General features: G+C 39.0%; 1 protein-coding gene across 1 annotated transcript in view; it reads right to left on the reverse strand.

Annotated features, from left to right (window-relative positions):
• The window catches only part of DHRS9 (dehydrogenase/reductase 9), a 28,291-nt gene extending 16,000 nt beyond the window's left edge, over positions 1-12,291 (reverse strand). The window contains exon 1 of the mRNA XM_008072842.1: positions 12,023-12,291. The gene's annotated coding sequence lies outside the window, so the exon portion shown is untranslated. The remainder of the gene's footprint in view (positions 1-12,022) is intronic.
• Positions 12,292-14,525: the final 2,234 nt, after the last annotated feature.

The raw sequence follows: 14,525 nt of genomic DNA on the forward strand, positions 1-14,525 counted from the left end.
TGCCCAGGTGGGTCTCGAACCCGCAGGCTCAGGCAATCCACTCATTTCAGCCTCCCAAAGGCACGGGATTACAGGCTGAGCCACCGAGCCCGGCTTGAACTTTATTCTCTTAAAATTATTTCTTGTTTTTTATCCTTTGAAGACTTTTCAAAAATTATTTGTATATTCATTTTTGTTTGCAAAGGTAACATATTCTCAAGGTAAAAACAAAATACAGAACACATTTTTTAAGTTAATAATTATTATTACATTTGACTCAGTACATTTTTCCAATTTTTTTATATTTTTGATTTTTAAAAATTTTTAGTTTATCTTAAAGATGTGGGGTACAATTCAGGAATAGGTATACAAGTGGTCTTCATACAGGTAAAATTTGGGTGATTTTTCCTGTAAATGTAAATATTTCTCTACTTTGAAATATAAACATACACATAGAATTTTATCACACACACACACACACACACACACACACACACACACACACAACCCTTTATTTCTACTGCTTTATAAGGAACAGACTATTTCAGATTTTTAAAAAACTCAATGTTTCCTTCACTTCTCAAGAAAATTTTGGATTCTGCTGTTATCTTTTTTCTCCAAAAGATCCATAGCTAAAGACAAAAAGAGCCGGGCTCAGTGGCTCAGTCAGTAATCCCGAGCCTTGGGAGGCTGAGGTGAGTCGATTGCCTGAGCCTGTGGGTTCAAGACCCACTTGGGCGACTTGGTGAAACCTCATCTCTACAATTAAAAAAAAAAAAAAAAGAGCTGGGTGTGGTAGCGCACGCCTGTAGTTCTAGCTACTTGGAAGGCTGAGGTGGAAGGATCGCTGGAGCCCAGCAGGTCGAGCCTGCGGTGGCCAGGAGTGGCCACTGCACTCTAGTCTGGGCGACAGAGTGAGACTCCAACTCAAAAAAAAAAAAAAAAAAAGGATAAAACAATTGACAATAGATAAAAATTAAGTCAGGAAAATATCAAAATATGTTAGGTTTGGGGAAACTAGTTGATTCTTCTATTTCTAACGTGCTTAAGTGGTTGAATAATCTGGTACAGTTTTTACAACTCTTTTCTGTGTAGGAGTTAAGATCTGTTGCAAATCAACATCCATATGGCAGTGTGTCCCCTTCTCAAAGACATAAGTACATTATTAATGTATAATTAAGGGGTGGTAGCATAACTAACTCTTGCAAAATTACATATTTAAATGTTTTGAGGAAATTTCATGTTTATAAATTCAGTTAATACAGTGTTTTTCAAGTCTGGCCTCAATACATAATTGTTGACTAACTAAATGTATTCCCTGAATGCATTCTGTAGCCTTCATTGCAATCCAAGATCCCAAGGGAATTATTGGAAGAAAACAAATGTACATGGAGTTTAATGTTCCCTAGAGCAAAGAGTGGAAGCTGTTTGTGTTGTCAGTTTTTCCAGGGGCAAGCATGTAGAGGGTAAAGTAAAACAATGGCTTACATTTGTAAAGCACTCAACAATGAACTTTTACATATAGGTCTCATTTGATTTCGTAACAGCTTTTAAGTTAGAAAGGGCATATTATTTGCCTCAGAAACAGGCTCAAAGAAATTAAGTGATTTGTCATGGCCACTGTGACTGGAGTGCTGTGCCCTTCCACAATGAGAGGCAGGGGTGGCAGTGGTGGAGGGAGGAGGTGGTGCTGGGGACAGGAACATTGCATCCTAGGGTGGCAGTGGTGGAGGGAGGAGGTGGTGCTGGGGACAGGAACATTGCACCCTAGGCTGAGCAACAGACATCCAAGTTGAGTTGACTGAGTCAACACATCATGAGTGCTAAGATGCTGAGATAAAAGTCTACCAGCTAAAAACAACATCTGACATTGAAATAGTTGTTGCTACAGGGTCATCTCGCCTCATAAACTCCTCTGTTATAGTACGATTATTGACATGAGTTCCCAGAAGGAGGAAAGTAGATGAGGGATTGGGGGAAAAGAAGTCACTCGTGAGGAAGCCATGGTCCTGAGTGTGAAAGTGCATTATGAGCCACAAGGGACTTGAGTTCAGATGGATGGATGATTTGGGCAACTATGAAAACTACTCAGGCACAGGGGTCAAGAGAACCTCAAGAGGGTGTGCTCATATGGATGAGGAAAAGATCCCATCTTTATTTTTTTAAACTATAACTGAAAGCACCATCTTCAATTATGAAAGTAAACAAACCACAGCAGTATTTGTAGTGCCTGTGATATTGTTACCAATAGAAATCATAAATATGTTTATGTTACATTGCAGCTGTTGGAGTTATCTCTAAATATGATTTTTGCTTGCTATTATGGTGTTACCATGCCTGTCACCACGTCTTGTTATTTAACATGTTAATAAAACACAATTTAAAATATTTTGGATGTATTTTTATATAGTAGGTTTCCTTTGTAATTGTATGTATTTTTTCAAGCATTAAAAAGTTATTCTTACTTCAGAGGTAGCTGTGGTAATTTAGAGAGTCACATAAATCCAAATTTCCTAAAACATACTCCAAAAAATGTATGCAATTACAGAAGAACAAATAAAATCACATAAAAATCCATGTCTTCACTATAAAACTAGAAAGCAGACAACCCTAAAATTGCAAACTACTTGATTGAGAAAATAAGTAGAGTTGTAGAATTGACCCTTGAACAACACAGGTCTGAACTGTGCAGATCCACTTGTTTGTGGATTTTCTTCTGCTTCTACCACCCGAGAAACAGGCTCAAAGAAACTAAGTGATCTGTCATGGCCACTGTCAAGACCAACCCTTCTTCTTCTCCTTCCTCCTCCTCAGCTTACTCAACCTGAAGATGATCAGAATGAAGACCTTTTTGATGATCCTCTTATACTTAATGAATAGTAAATGCATTTTCTCTTCCTTATGATTCTCTTAATAACATTTTCTTTTGTCTAGCTTATTTTATGATTTAAATCACTGTACATGATACATATAACATACAATACATGTGTTAATCCATTGTTTATGTTATCAGTAAAGCTTCTGGTCAACAGTAGGCTATTAGTTAACTTTTCAAGGAGTGAAAAGCTATACGCAAATTTTTGACAGTGTGAAGCACAGGTGTGCCTAACTCTTGTGTTGTTCAAGAGTCAACTATAAACATACTGTGGATGATGACAGCTAGGCTTCACACTGTCAGAGAGAGGAGTTGCAGAGTGGGAAAGGGGAGGCTGGAATGAACTCTGTGGGGTTGGATTACAGTTGGAGGAATCAGTATGTACTATGGTTTTTAATATGACTAGGTCGATATAGGAATCTATAGGTAATGTTCTAGATCTACCTGATGATTAGAAACAATGACATTCCATTAGCAATGAACATATCAAGAGCACAGATCCTGATTTCTAAGTATATTCATGTTATTTGGAAAAGCTAGGATAAGGGCTGAACTGAGCTGGGAAAGAACAAAATAAACCTAGAGCATCTTATGCTACAGAATAAAGAAATACTAAAAGAATGCTGGGACATATCAAAAGTACACAGAAGCCAGCTAGAAGGGGCTTCCACTGGACAAGTATGAGACAATCAGATCATCAAAGCAAATAATGATAATAGATCATAACTCATTGAATAAGGTATGAATCCATGAGTTCCTTCTGATGTAAATCAATAAACAAATAAATAAATGAGTTTTTATTTAGAATTACTATGCCAACTCATAAATATCAGAGTACTGATGAAAGTTAAAAATAACTTGGCAATGGACATAGTACCAATTGTTTCAGGCAAGAATGATCAATGGATGCTAATACTAGTGGGCGAAATTTGGATGAGAGGCAATAATTATGGAATCATTCCTTCCTATACTTACGAATTAAAAAGAGAACAACAATAATCTCACAGTGGAGATATCTGCCAGATACCACCTTAACCAAGTGATACAAATTCACCTAACCAGCTATGGAACAAACTGACATCATGTACCTCTTGGTATGGCACACTGGGAAGGGCACAGCTGCACTTCTTGCAGAGCCCAGCACTAATTATGCATGGGGAAACATCTTCCAATTCTACAAAACACGTGGTCTGTACTCTTCAAGAACATCAACAAGCCGGGCTCAGTGGCTCAGCCTGTAATCCCAGCGCTTTGGGAGCCTGAGGTGAGTGGATTGCCTGAGCCCGCGGGTTCGAGACCCACCTGGGCAGGTGAGACCTCATCTCTCCAATAAATCAAAAAAATTAGCCGGGTGTTGTAGCGCGCACCTGTAGTTTCAGCTACTGGAAGGCTGAGGTGGAAGGATCGCCGGAGCCCAGCAGGTTAAGGCTGCAGTGGCCGGGAGCGGCCACTGCACTCTAGTCTGGGTGACTGAGTGAGACTCCAACTCAAAAAAAAAAAAAAAAAAAGAACATCAACATCATAAAGGAAAAGAAAGACTGAAGACTGTCCCAGACTAAAGGAGACTAGAGAGATATGACCATTTGGTCATATGTGTTGCATATGACCAAATACAACATATAATCCTGGACACAAATTTCTTTTTCTTTTTCCAGAAAGAACATTATTCAGTCTGTTAGTAACATTTGAGTGAAATTTGTAAATTTGACAAGTAATATTGTATTAATATTAATTTCCCAATTTTGATAATTGTACTATGATTATATAGAACATGGACTGCTTTTTAGGAAATACACACCAAAGTATTTAAAGATTAAGGAGCATCATGTCTTCAACTTACTTACAAACAGTTCACAAAATAATAATAATATGTATATAAATAAGTATACATATTAAAACCACATATACATGTGTATATAAAGAGATAAAGATGCAAATGTGGTAAAATGCTAATATTTGAGGAATCTGGATTGTTCTATTCTTTCAACTTTTTCATAAATTTGAAATGACTTCAAAATAAAAAGTTAAACATCTGGCAAGGGAAAAATGAAGCTTTTTTTTTCCCCTAAGAAATGACTTTCTTGGACTTCTCTGGGTTCCATGCATAAAAGAGGTAAGGACCTCAGGATTTAGGAGTGTAGTAGCCTTAGATACCAAGTTGCTTGTCTTCTACTCTTTGGTGAATTCACCCTTATAGCCACTGGGGAAAACCAAAAGCTCTAAAAAAGTGGTTGGATTCCCTCTTTGCACCTCACCCTTTCCACTATCCTCTCAATCCCCTACTTCTCTAACTAAATTCATTTTCCCCTGGTGACAGAGAAGTGTTTAAAAACATTTTTAAAATTTTAGTCTAAAGATATGGGGCACAACTCAGGATTAGATATACAGGTGGTCATCATATAGGTAAAGTTTGGGCCTCCCTTTGGTCCCCACTTTGCCTGGTTTGAGATCTGGTACCCTTACTGATGTTGTGTCCCTCTGGCCCCCCAACCCTAGCAGCAGCCCGTTACTGCCAATCGCTTTCTTATAGTATTATGATAAATGTTCAGGGTCTGCTTATGAGTGAGAATATGTGGTACTGTTATTTGTTTCTGTGATGGATCACTGAGTATGATAGACTCTAAATCCATCTAAGTTGCTGTAAAGTCCATGCTTGTCCTTCTTTATGGCTGCATAATATTCCATTGTGTATATGTACCACATTTGAAAAATCAGTCCCGTTTTGATGGGTAGCATGGTTGTTTCCATGTTTTTGCTACTGTGAATCATGCTGCAATAAACATGCATGTGCAGGTATCTTTTTTGCAGAATGATTTGAGTTCCTCCAAATATATTCCCAGTAGGAGGATTGCTGGATCATATGAAGGCCAATGTCTAGTTCTTTTAGAAATCACCACACTGTTTTCCAAAGAGGTTGCATTAGTTTGCATTCCCACCAGCAGTGTAGAAGCATTCCTTTTTCTCTGCATCCTCGCCAGCACTTCTTGTTTCTTGTTCTATTAATAATGGCCATTCTTACTGGGGTTAGGTGGTATCTCAATGTGGTTTTGATTTGCATTTCTCTGATGATGGGTGAGGCTGAGCATGTTTTCATGTGTCTGTTGGCTGCTCATATATCTTCTTTTGAGAAGTGTCTTTTTATGTCTTTTCCCCACTTTTTAATAGAGTTGTTTGTTTGTTTTTTTCATTTCAGCACTTTTGAGTTCCTTGTAGATCCTGGTTGTTAGGCCTTTGTCAGATATACAGTTGGCAAATATTTTTTCCCATTCTGTGGGCTGTCTCCCTACTAAGAGAGGAGTTTTTAAGTTGTTGAAGATGGGCTTACATTGGAATGTATTTTCCTCATGAGGCACTCCTCTGGACCGAGGATCATTCAGGCCTGTAGCCTTAATCCTAGGGACTGCAAACCCTGACCTAGAGTTTCACAAAGCCTGTCCTTACCCTAAATATTATTGTCCACAAATGGTGTTTCTTCTTCAGTCTCAGACTTCACATTCTTCTAGAACATTGGACTAAGTCAGCCACAAACCAATACATAAATTTGACCTCTAGTAGTATTTTAGCCATGATTCCACCTCTGAGTAGCAGCCCCTGTCAGCGCTATTGAGAACATGACCTGTACACAGAAGCTGATTGATGGCCAATTAGTTCATTGACCATTGAGAAGTAAATGAATAACTGTAGGGCTGCCTCAACCATACTCTGCCTGCTGTGGTCACCTGCATGTGGCTCCCTGGTTCCAACAATTCAGAGACTCAGGGCACTGACCTTAGTTGTTTGTTTTTGTGCTGTGTCTCCCAATTTCTCTCACAATGAACTGCTCAGTCAGGGGTGTAAATCTCTTTGATCAAGGTGGTAGAGCAGTTAGGAGCCCAGACCTCAGAAGCAGGCAGATTGTTCAGTCCCAGTTTCTCTATCATCAGAGAGCTCTTGGGCAAATTACTTATCTTTTCTGAGCCTCTATTTTCCTATCTATAAAATAGATACATAACATCTACCTTGGAGAGTACCCGGTGAAATAAAGTGACATGATGCCCGCTAGTCAGGAAGACTCTTGTTATCTTGATGGCAGGATCAATCACTTTCACTTTGTGAGGGGTCTGTTCTATGTATTGTTCATATATAGGCATGGGTTTTGATACTTTGTACTTTTGAAATTTTGGGCCAGATAACTATTTGTTGTAGGATCAGTCCTGGGCATTGTAGAATGTTTAATAGTATCCCTGGCCTCTATCTAATAGATGCTAGTATACCCCTCCCCAAGTTGTGACAACCAAAAATGTCTTCAGATGTTGGCAAATATCCTCTGGGTGGAAAACTCCCTCTTGAGAATCACAGTTCTAGAGCTTTTTTGACTTGAGGGTCCAGCACTTCATAGCACCAGAACTACTTTATGGAAATTTAGTCATTGGTTCCTTGTTAGTGTCAGATTCATAAGAGTTTATTCTTTTATGGTCTTAATAGTAAAGTTTTGTTACTTATAAAAATAACTTATGTCCTGCTGCTGCAAGCATATATAATTTTAATCTCTTTTGTCACCAGGAGACCAGGAGGTAATGAACAAAGCCAAACTTATGTATGATATCATTTGTGATTAGAAATTATCAAATTAACACATTCAGCATTTGTGAGGCTTAAATTATGGCTCAGACTTTTGAGTTTGGGCCACTACGAACTCCTCTGGGGTGCCCTGCAGGTAGGTGACCAACTAACTCACTCTGCGGAATTCAGAATATGATCCTAGAAAATCCATGGTTCTTGGATTCTTGGTTGACCAAGTCAGGTAGGAATGATAGTAATTGCTATAGTTTATTGAGTGCTTACTATGATCTAGGCCCTCTATTAGGATCTAGAAATATTTATCTCATTTAAAACTTACAATAATATTATCTTCATTGTATAGATGAGAAAATAAATTTAGAAATGCAGCTTAACTGTCTCAATATACAATTGTAGTGGTAATTCTGGGACTGATACCGAGACCATTCTGTTTCCACCACTGCTGTCTGTATATCCGTTCAACTCTGGGAGTCTGGGTTATGCAGACACTTCTTTACCTCACCAGTGCCTGAGTGATACTAGGCATTAAGTTGATGCTCAGAAAATTTTTTGGCAGGAAAGAAGAAAAAGAAGAAGGGAAGAAGAAAGTCTACATTTGGCCAGGAGTGGGGGCTCATGCCTATAATTCAAGTACTTTGGGAGACCAAGGCAAGAGGATTGCTTAAACCCAGGAGTTTGAGATGAGCCTGGACAACATAGTGAGACCTTGTCTCTACAACAATAAAAAAATTAACTGGGTGTATTGGTGGGTGCCTGTGCTCCTATCTACTTGGGAGGCTGAGGAAGAATTACCTGAGCCCAGAAGGTCAAGGCTGAGGTGAGCCATGATGGAGACTCTGACTCAAAAAAAAAAGAAAGAAAGAAAAGAAAAGAAAAGTTTCCATTCTAGCTCCAGGATTTTGCTGATCATTGGATTAGTCTTTGAGATCTCTGAATCACTGGGGCAAAAGCATAACAGTAATTGCAACAATATGGCACATTTCCCATTCTGATTTCTTGAATACATTTTGAGAAGTGTTGATATAATGTTTATCTTATTTTTTTTTTGAGTTGGAGTCTCACTCTGTCGCCACTGCAGCCTCAACCTACTGGGCTCTGGCGATCCTTCCGCCTCAGCCTTCCGAGTAGCCAGAATTACAGGCATGCGCTACCATGCCCGGTTGATTTTTTGATTTATTGTAGAGATGAGGTCTCGCCAAGTTGCCCAGGCAGGTCTCGAACCCGCAGGCTCAGGCAATCCACTCACCTCAGCCTCCCAAAGCGCAGGATTACAGGCTGAGCCACCGAGCCCGGCTTGTTTATCTCATTTAATTGTCAAAATATTTCTGTTGTAGGGCACCTGAGGTCATTTGCTGGAGAGTGACTAGAACTACTAAAGTGTAGAACTACTAAACTGAAAAGAGACGAAAGAACTACAAAAGAGATGTGCACGTTATGACTCGATTGTAGGAATAAAAACACTTATCAAAAATCCTCTACCATATCACAAAGATTCAAAAGAAACCAAGAAAGGAGAACTAATTTTTTCTTCGGTACATCATGCAGAACACTTGATAGGAACTGCTGGTCAGCAGCTATAGGAAAATATTGCAACCTGATTGCTGTTTTAGCTCGCTTCTGCTTTTTAAAAAAATTTTTTTATTTTTTTTTAACTTTCTCTTCCTGGGTATATTTTCCTAGTAAAAATTTTAAAATAAAATTATTTAATTTCACTTCTCTTATTCATCTTCTTCTCCTTAAAAATAAATGACACAGTTAAAAAAAAAAAAAGAACAGAAAATGTCTCAATGCTGTTGTGAGGTATACTTTTTATAAGGAATGTAGAGTTCCTTCTAGATAGTTCCTCCCAGACACTTGACTTGACTTCCATATAACTTCATGAAGTGTTTCCTTTTAGAAAGCAAAACTCAAGCTACCATAACACTAAAGTCAACCTCACTGAGAGGAGTTTGTAGAATCTTTATTTACTTCTAATCTGTTGCAATCTGTACCAAAATACATCTAATAGCATTGAGCAACAACTTTCTAAAGTATTCTCTTTTTGGACTCCTCTTGCACAATCTTTCTTAAGACTGAGAGCGCTGAACATGTATGTTTCTTGTACGTTTTTACTTGTTGCAAACCTGGTTAACTTACACAAAATTCCTTTTCGCTTTTACCTTTTCATCAAAGTAAAAAACTCTGTCTCTTTCCAGGATTTCTGCTGCACTTTTCTTTAAGAAAAAGGAATGCTGGAGCCTAATGACACAGACTCATTCACATGACTAAAGAATTATGTTTCTGTTGGTGGGGGGAGCTCAGGTTGGCCAAACAGAAATTTGAAAAATACTTTATTAAAATGGAGCCAAGGGACCCTACCTGAAATGTGCTTGCATTAAGCAACAAGTACTTTTTTGAAAGTCTGATTAGAACAGTAATCATAATAATGATGATGCTGATGGTGACACATTTGAGATGGTATTCATCACTGTGGAAGGCAAATGCCCTCCCTCAATGGGATGAAGCAGTTCCTCCACTGGTTAGTTTTACTTCCCTTGACTTGTGCCTCCTGGAAGGAGCCCTTGGTAGCCAGACTATGTTTTGGGTGATGGGACAGTTCATGTGTGCTTCCTCTTCAGATAACCTCCTTAAACCCCAGGAGGTGTGCCAACCAGCTCTTATGGTAGGGAAGGCCTGCTGGATTTATATTCTGCATTTTTAGCTCTGAAAATAAAAGGATCTCTGATTTTCTTTTGCCGTCCCTCAAACTTTTACATTATAATTCACTCTAGGATCAGTATTGGTAGAGTAAGAATTATTGTTAAAGCTGTGGTTACTTTATTTATGGTCACTACATAAAAATTGCTAGCTGGAAAAGATAAGCTGTGTATAATTGTAGCTTGTAGTCACAAGGCTTTAAGGAACTCTTAGAACATAGAGAAAATGTATATATAGATGCCAAAAGCTGTCTAAACCTTAAGAATATTTCTTTCAACTGCATTTATCTTTGGACAGAAGAAAAGATCAAAGTTTTTTATCACTGTCGCTTAAAAAAGTGACATTTGTTATAAGGGTTTTGACACCGATTGCCATTTCTCACACACATTTGAAATGTTATGAATGAATGATTTTTTAAATTGTATTTAAACATTGAGATTTTTTCTAAAAATTGAGCACCCTTTTAAATCTTAAAAAATATAATGCAGGTCAAGCAAGGCTCATGTCTGTAATCTCAGCACTTTGAGAGGCTGAGGCAGGAGGATCACTTGAGTTTGAGACCAGCCTGGGTAACATAATGAGACCTCCATTTCTACCAAAAATAAATAAATAAATAAAAAATCATTTAGGCATTATGGCACATGCCTGTAGTCCTAGTTACTCAGGAGGCTGAGCCAGGAGGATCACTTGAGCCCAGGAGTTCAAGGTTGCCATGAACTATGATCATGCCACAGCACTTCACCCTGGGCAAGAGAATGAGACCCGACAAAAAACCAAAAAAATCCCGCAAAAGGTCAGTTAATATTTAACTTTCATTTTAATGCAGGATGTAGCCAAGGATATTTTTTAGAGCATTTACTATATGCCAAGGCATACTAAGATAAAATACAATCCGTACATTTGGTCTAATAATGTAGCAGGACATTTCGGAGTCATTTGTAAACCCTAAACTGATTTTTTAAATTTTTAAAATGTGCTTTATTTAAACTTTGACTCCACTTGCTAAAAATCAAGTCATTGAGAGCAAGAACCATAACACCATTTGAAATACTAAACCATTGGATTATAAAGTGGGGAGTAACTATCTGAAGCAGGTTTATTGCGGTTACCCCATTATCCAGGGATCAAATGTGCACTGTTGGGAATTTCTCTACTTCCTTATGACTTACAAGGCATTGTTCTCACACAGTTTAGTTTGTGTGTGTACATTCACATCAACTGACATCTGATAATATTGATAAATTAGGTAGACAGATTAGATTTGCAGTTGGCAAGAAATCTTTTGCTCTAGTAAGAAACTCATCTAAGACTCCTATGCTACTTGGAGCCTTTCCCTTCCCAGTTTCCGATTAATCATAAGAATCACAGATGGTGTCAAATAGGCACAGAGAGAGAGAGAGAGAGGGAGAGGGAGAGGGAGAGAGAGAGAGAGAGAGAGAGAGAGGGGAGAGGGAGAGAAAGAGAGAGAGAGAGAATAACAAGATGTAAATTTGATTGTGACAGTAGGGTGCTAAAGGACATTCAAGAAGAGAACTGGAGGAATATAAGGCAAAATCTCAGGTCACACTGAGATCATTTCTCTGGAGAGATGGACCCAGCTATCATCACTGCCTTCTAATGTATTACATTAAAAAAAAAGCAACAGTTAACCACAGCTTGAAAGTTAACCACAATTGGATTCATTTGTGAGGAAATGTGAGGAAAATCAGAATTTAGATTGACTTGGTAAATGAAAGCTCACACCTGTAATGTCAACACTTTGAGAGGTCAAGGTGGGAGGATTGCTAGAGCCCAACCTTGGTAACATAGCGAGACCTCGTCTCTACAAAAATAAGCATATATTTATATTGCAATAGGACTGTTCTTGAAAAAAACAAAAAAAGAATAAAATGACAAAACTCAGTCAGTTACCTTGTTCAAGATGAAGCAGGAGGCAGAAGCTGCTGGTAGACTTGCTCAGCTGATGGCAATCTTCCTGCTGAGCATGAGCAGGCGGAAGGAAGGGTTGTGCCACTCTGGCCACACTGGTCCTTTTGAGGTCAAGGTGCCTGGGCTTCTATTAAGCTCTGAGTGCTCATGTGCAAGGAGTCCTCAGGTTCTCCTCGCTCTGTGAGTCACGCCCATTGTGACACTGAGTGATGACTAAATTTGCTCTTGAATGGGTGAAAGAAGCCAAGTAGCTGGAAGTCACGTGTTTGCAAAGGAGTCAGCAGCATCTTTAGTAAATTAAATTTAGTAATTTTCAGAAGAGACTAAAAAATGATCAATAACCTTCATTATACTGTGAGTATTATTTCTTGAACAAATTTAACAGTTAAAATAATGTAAGAGAAAAGTATTTTGTAAGTTGCCTGATGCATTGTATTCGTATGTTAATTTTCAAATCATGGTTAATGTTTATAATCTCTATTTTTTTCTTTTGTTAGCATGCCTTTGCTTATTTGGTATTCCTTCTCTCCTGAGATAGGTGAGTAGGAGAACTCTGGGATTCAATCTTTCTTTTTTTTTTAAAGAATGCTGATCAAGGAGATCAAAACAATTTCATAACACCCAATTTTAGAATTATTTATGGGTCTTAATTTGTGTTTTAAGGTATAACAAGGAGACCTTACTAAAGTGGTCCCTGGAACTGAGACCACTGAGACTAGGAAAGGATGCTGCTCCTCCCAGAGTTGGTCTGTTTCAGAGTTTTGTTTGTTTGAATTCTGGGCCTTCTTTTAAAAAAATTCTATGTACTTTTTTATATTATGATTTTTAAATTGTAGAGTTGTAGGGTACGAGTGAGGATTTACTACATAAGTAAGTTGCGTGCAGGTAAAGTTTGGGCTTCTAGTGGACCCTCTTTTCCCTGTGGGGGAAAAAAAGTGGACCAGGTCTCCAGTGTGTTATCACATGTCCCCCTCCCTCCTTCAACCCTCCCTCCCCTAGCAGTGTACAGGGCCTACCGATCCTACCCTTGTGCTGATGTGACCAGTGATCAAAGCCTGCTTATGAGTAAGAACATGTTTCAGAATTTATCACAGTTGACTTGGCATATCCTGGGACTGCAATGGGAAATACTGAGGCCACAGGTGAGAAGGGGAAGAGAAGGTGCTAACATCCCCTCCCCCAGTCTGCCACCCGCCTCTCTAGTCTCACAGGCAGGTACAAACTCCACTTTACTGATTTTTGCTTTCAGTTTCCTTGTACACCAGTTTATTGCCACACTCCTCAGATTTCCCAGGATCTATATTCCTTCTTATTGTATTTATTATGGTTTATTATGGTTCAGCTGGGATGAGTACATGAACAAACCTATCTATCTAGGTACAGTCTAAACATTGCTATCACCCTTTACATTAAACAGTGGATCTTTTTTCTCCAAAAAGATCAAGACTGAAATTTACTCAGGTAAACATTTAGGGTTCCTCAAGTGTGCCAAATAAACTTCTCCCTTAACACTTCACAAGCCAAAGTAAGGCTTAAAGATAAGACCTCTTAGAGCAGAGGTCTTCAACTCCCAGACCACAGGCTAGTACAGCAGAAGGTGTGCAATGGAACAATGAGAAAAGCTTCTTCTGTATTTATAGCTGCTCCCCATCACTCAGGTTACCATCTGAGCTCCTCCTTCTGTTAGATCAGCAGCAGCATTCAATTCCCATAGAAGCATGAACGCTATTGTGAACTGTGCATGTGAGGGATCTAGGTTACGTGTTTTTTTTTGTTTTGTTTTGTTTTTGAGTTGGAGTCTCACTCTGTCGCCTAGACTGGAGTACAGTGGCCGTTCCCGGTCACCGCAGCCTCACCTGCTGGACTCCGGCGATCCTTCTGCCTCAGACTTCCGAGTAGCCGGAATTACAGGCATGCACCACCATGCCCGGCTGATTTTTTTATTTATTGTAGAGATGAGGTCTGGCTGCCCAGGCGGGTCTTGAACCCGCGGGCTCAGGCAATCCACTCACCTCAGCCTCCCAAAGGCGCGGGATTACAGGCTGAGCCACTGAGCCCGGCTAAGGTTGTGTGCTTTTTATGAGGATCTAATGCCTGATGATCTGAGGTGGAGCTGAGGTGGAGGTGATGCTAGTGTCGGGGAGCAGCTGCAAACAGATGAACATGAATAGTAAGGTTTGACTGCACAGAGACTATAATACATCACTTGCCTGCAGAGTCTTATCAAAATAATAATTTCATAGTAGTAATTATTTAATTATATATTGCAGTGTAATAATAATAGAAATAAAATGCACAGTAAATATAATGTGCTCACATCATCCTAAAACCATCCCCTCCCCTGCCCCCAATCCACAGAAAAATTGTCTTCCACGAAACCGGTCTCTGATGCCAAAAAATTGGGGGACTGCTGTCTTAGTGATATAATATATTGACTTAAGTCCACATGAAGAAAGGAATACATAATTAATATTGGACCTTTTGT

The sequence above is a fragment of the Carlito syrichta genome, unplaced genomic scaffold (assembly GCF_000164805.1).
Source record: "Carlito syrichta isolate Samal-C Ts95f unplaced genomic scaffold, Tarsius_syrichta-2.0.1 Scaffold315469, whole genome shotgun sequence".
Taxonomy (NCBI): Eukaryota; Metazoa; Chordata; class Mammalia; order Primates; family Tarsiidae; genus Carlito; species Carlito syrichta.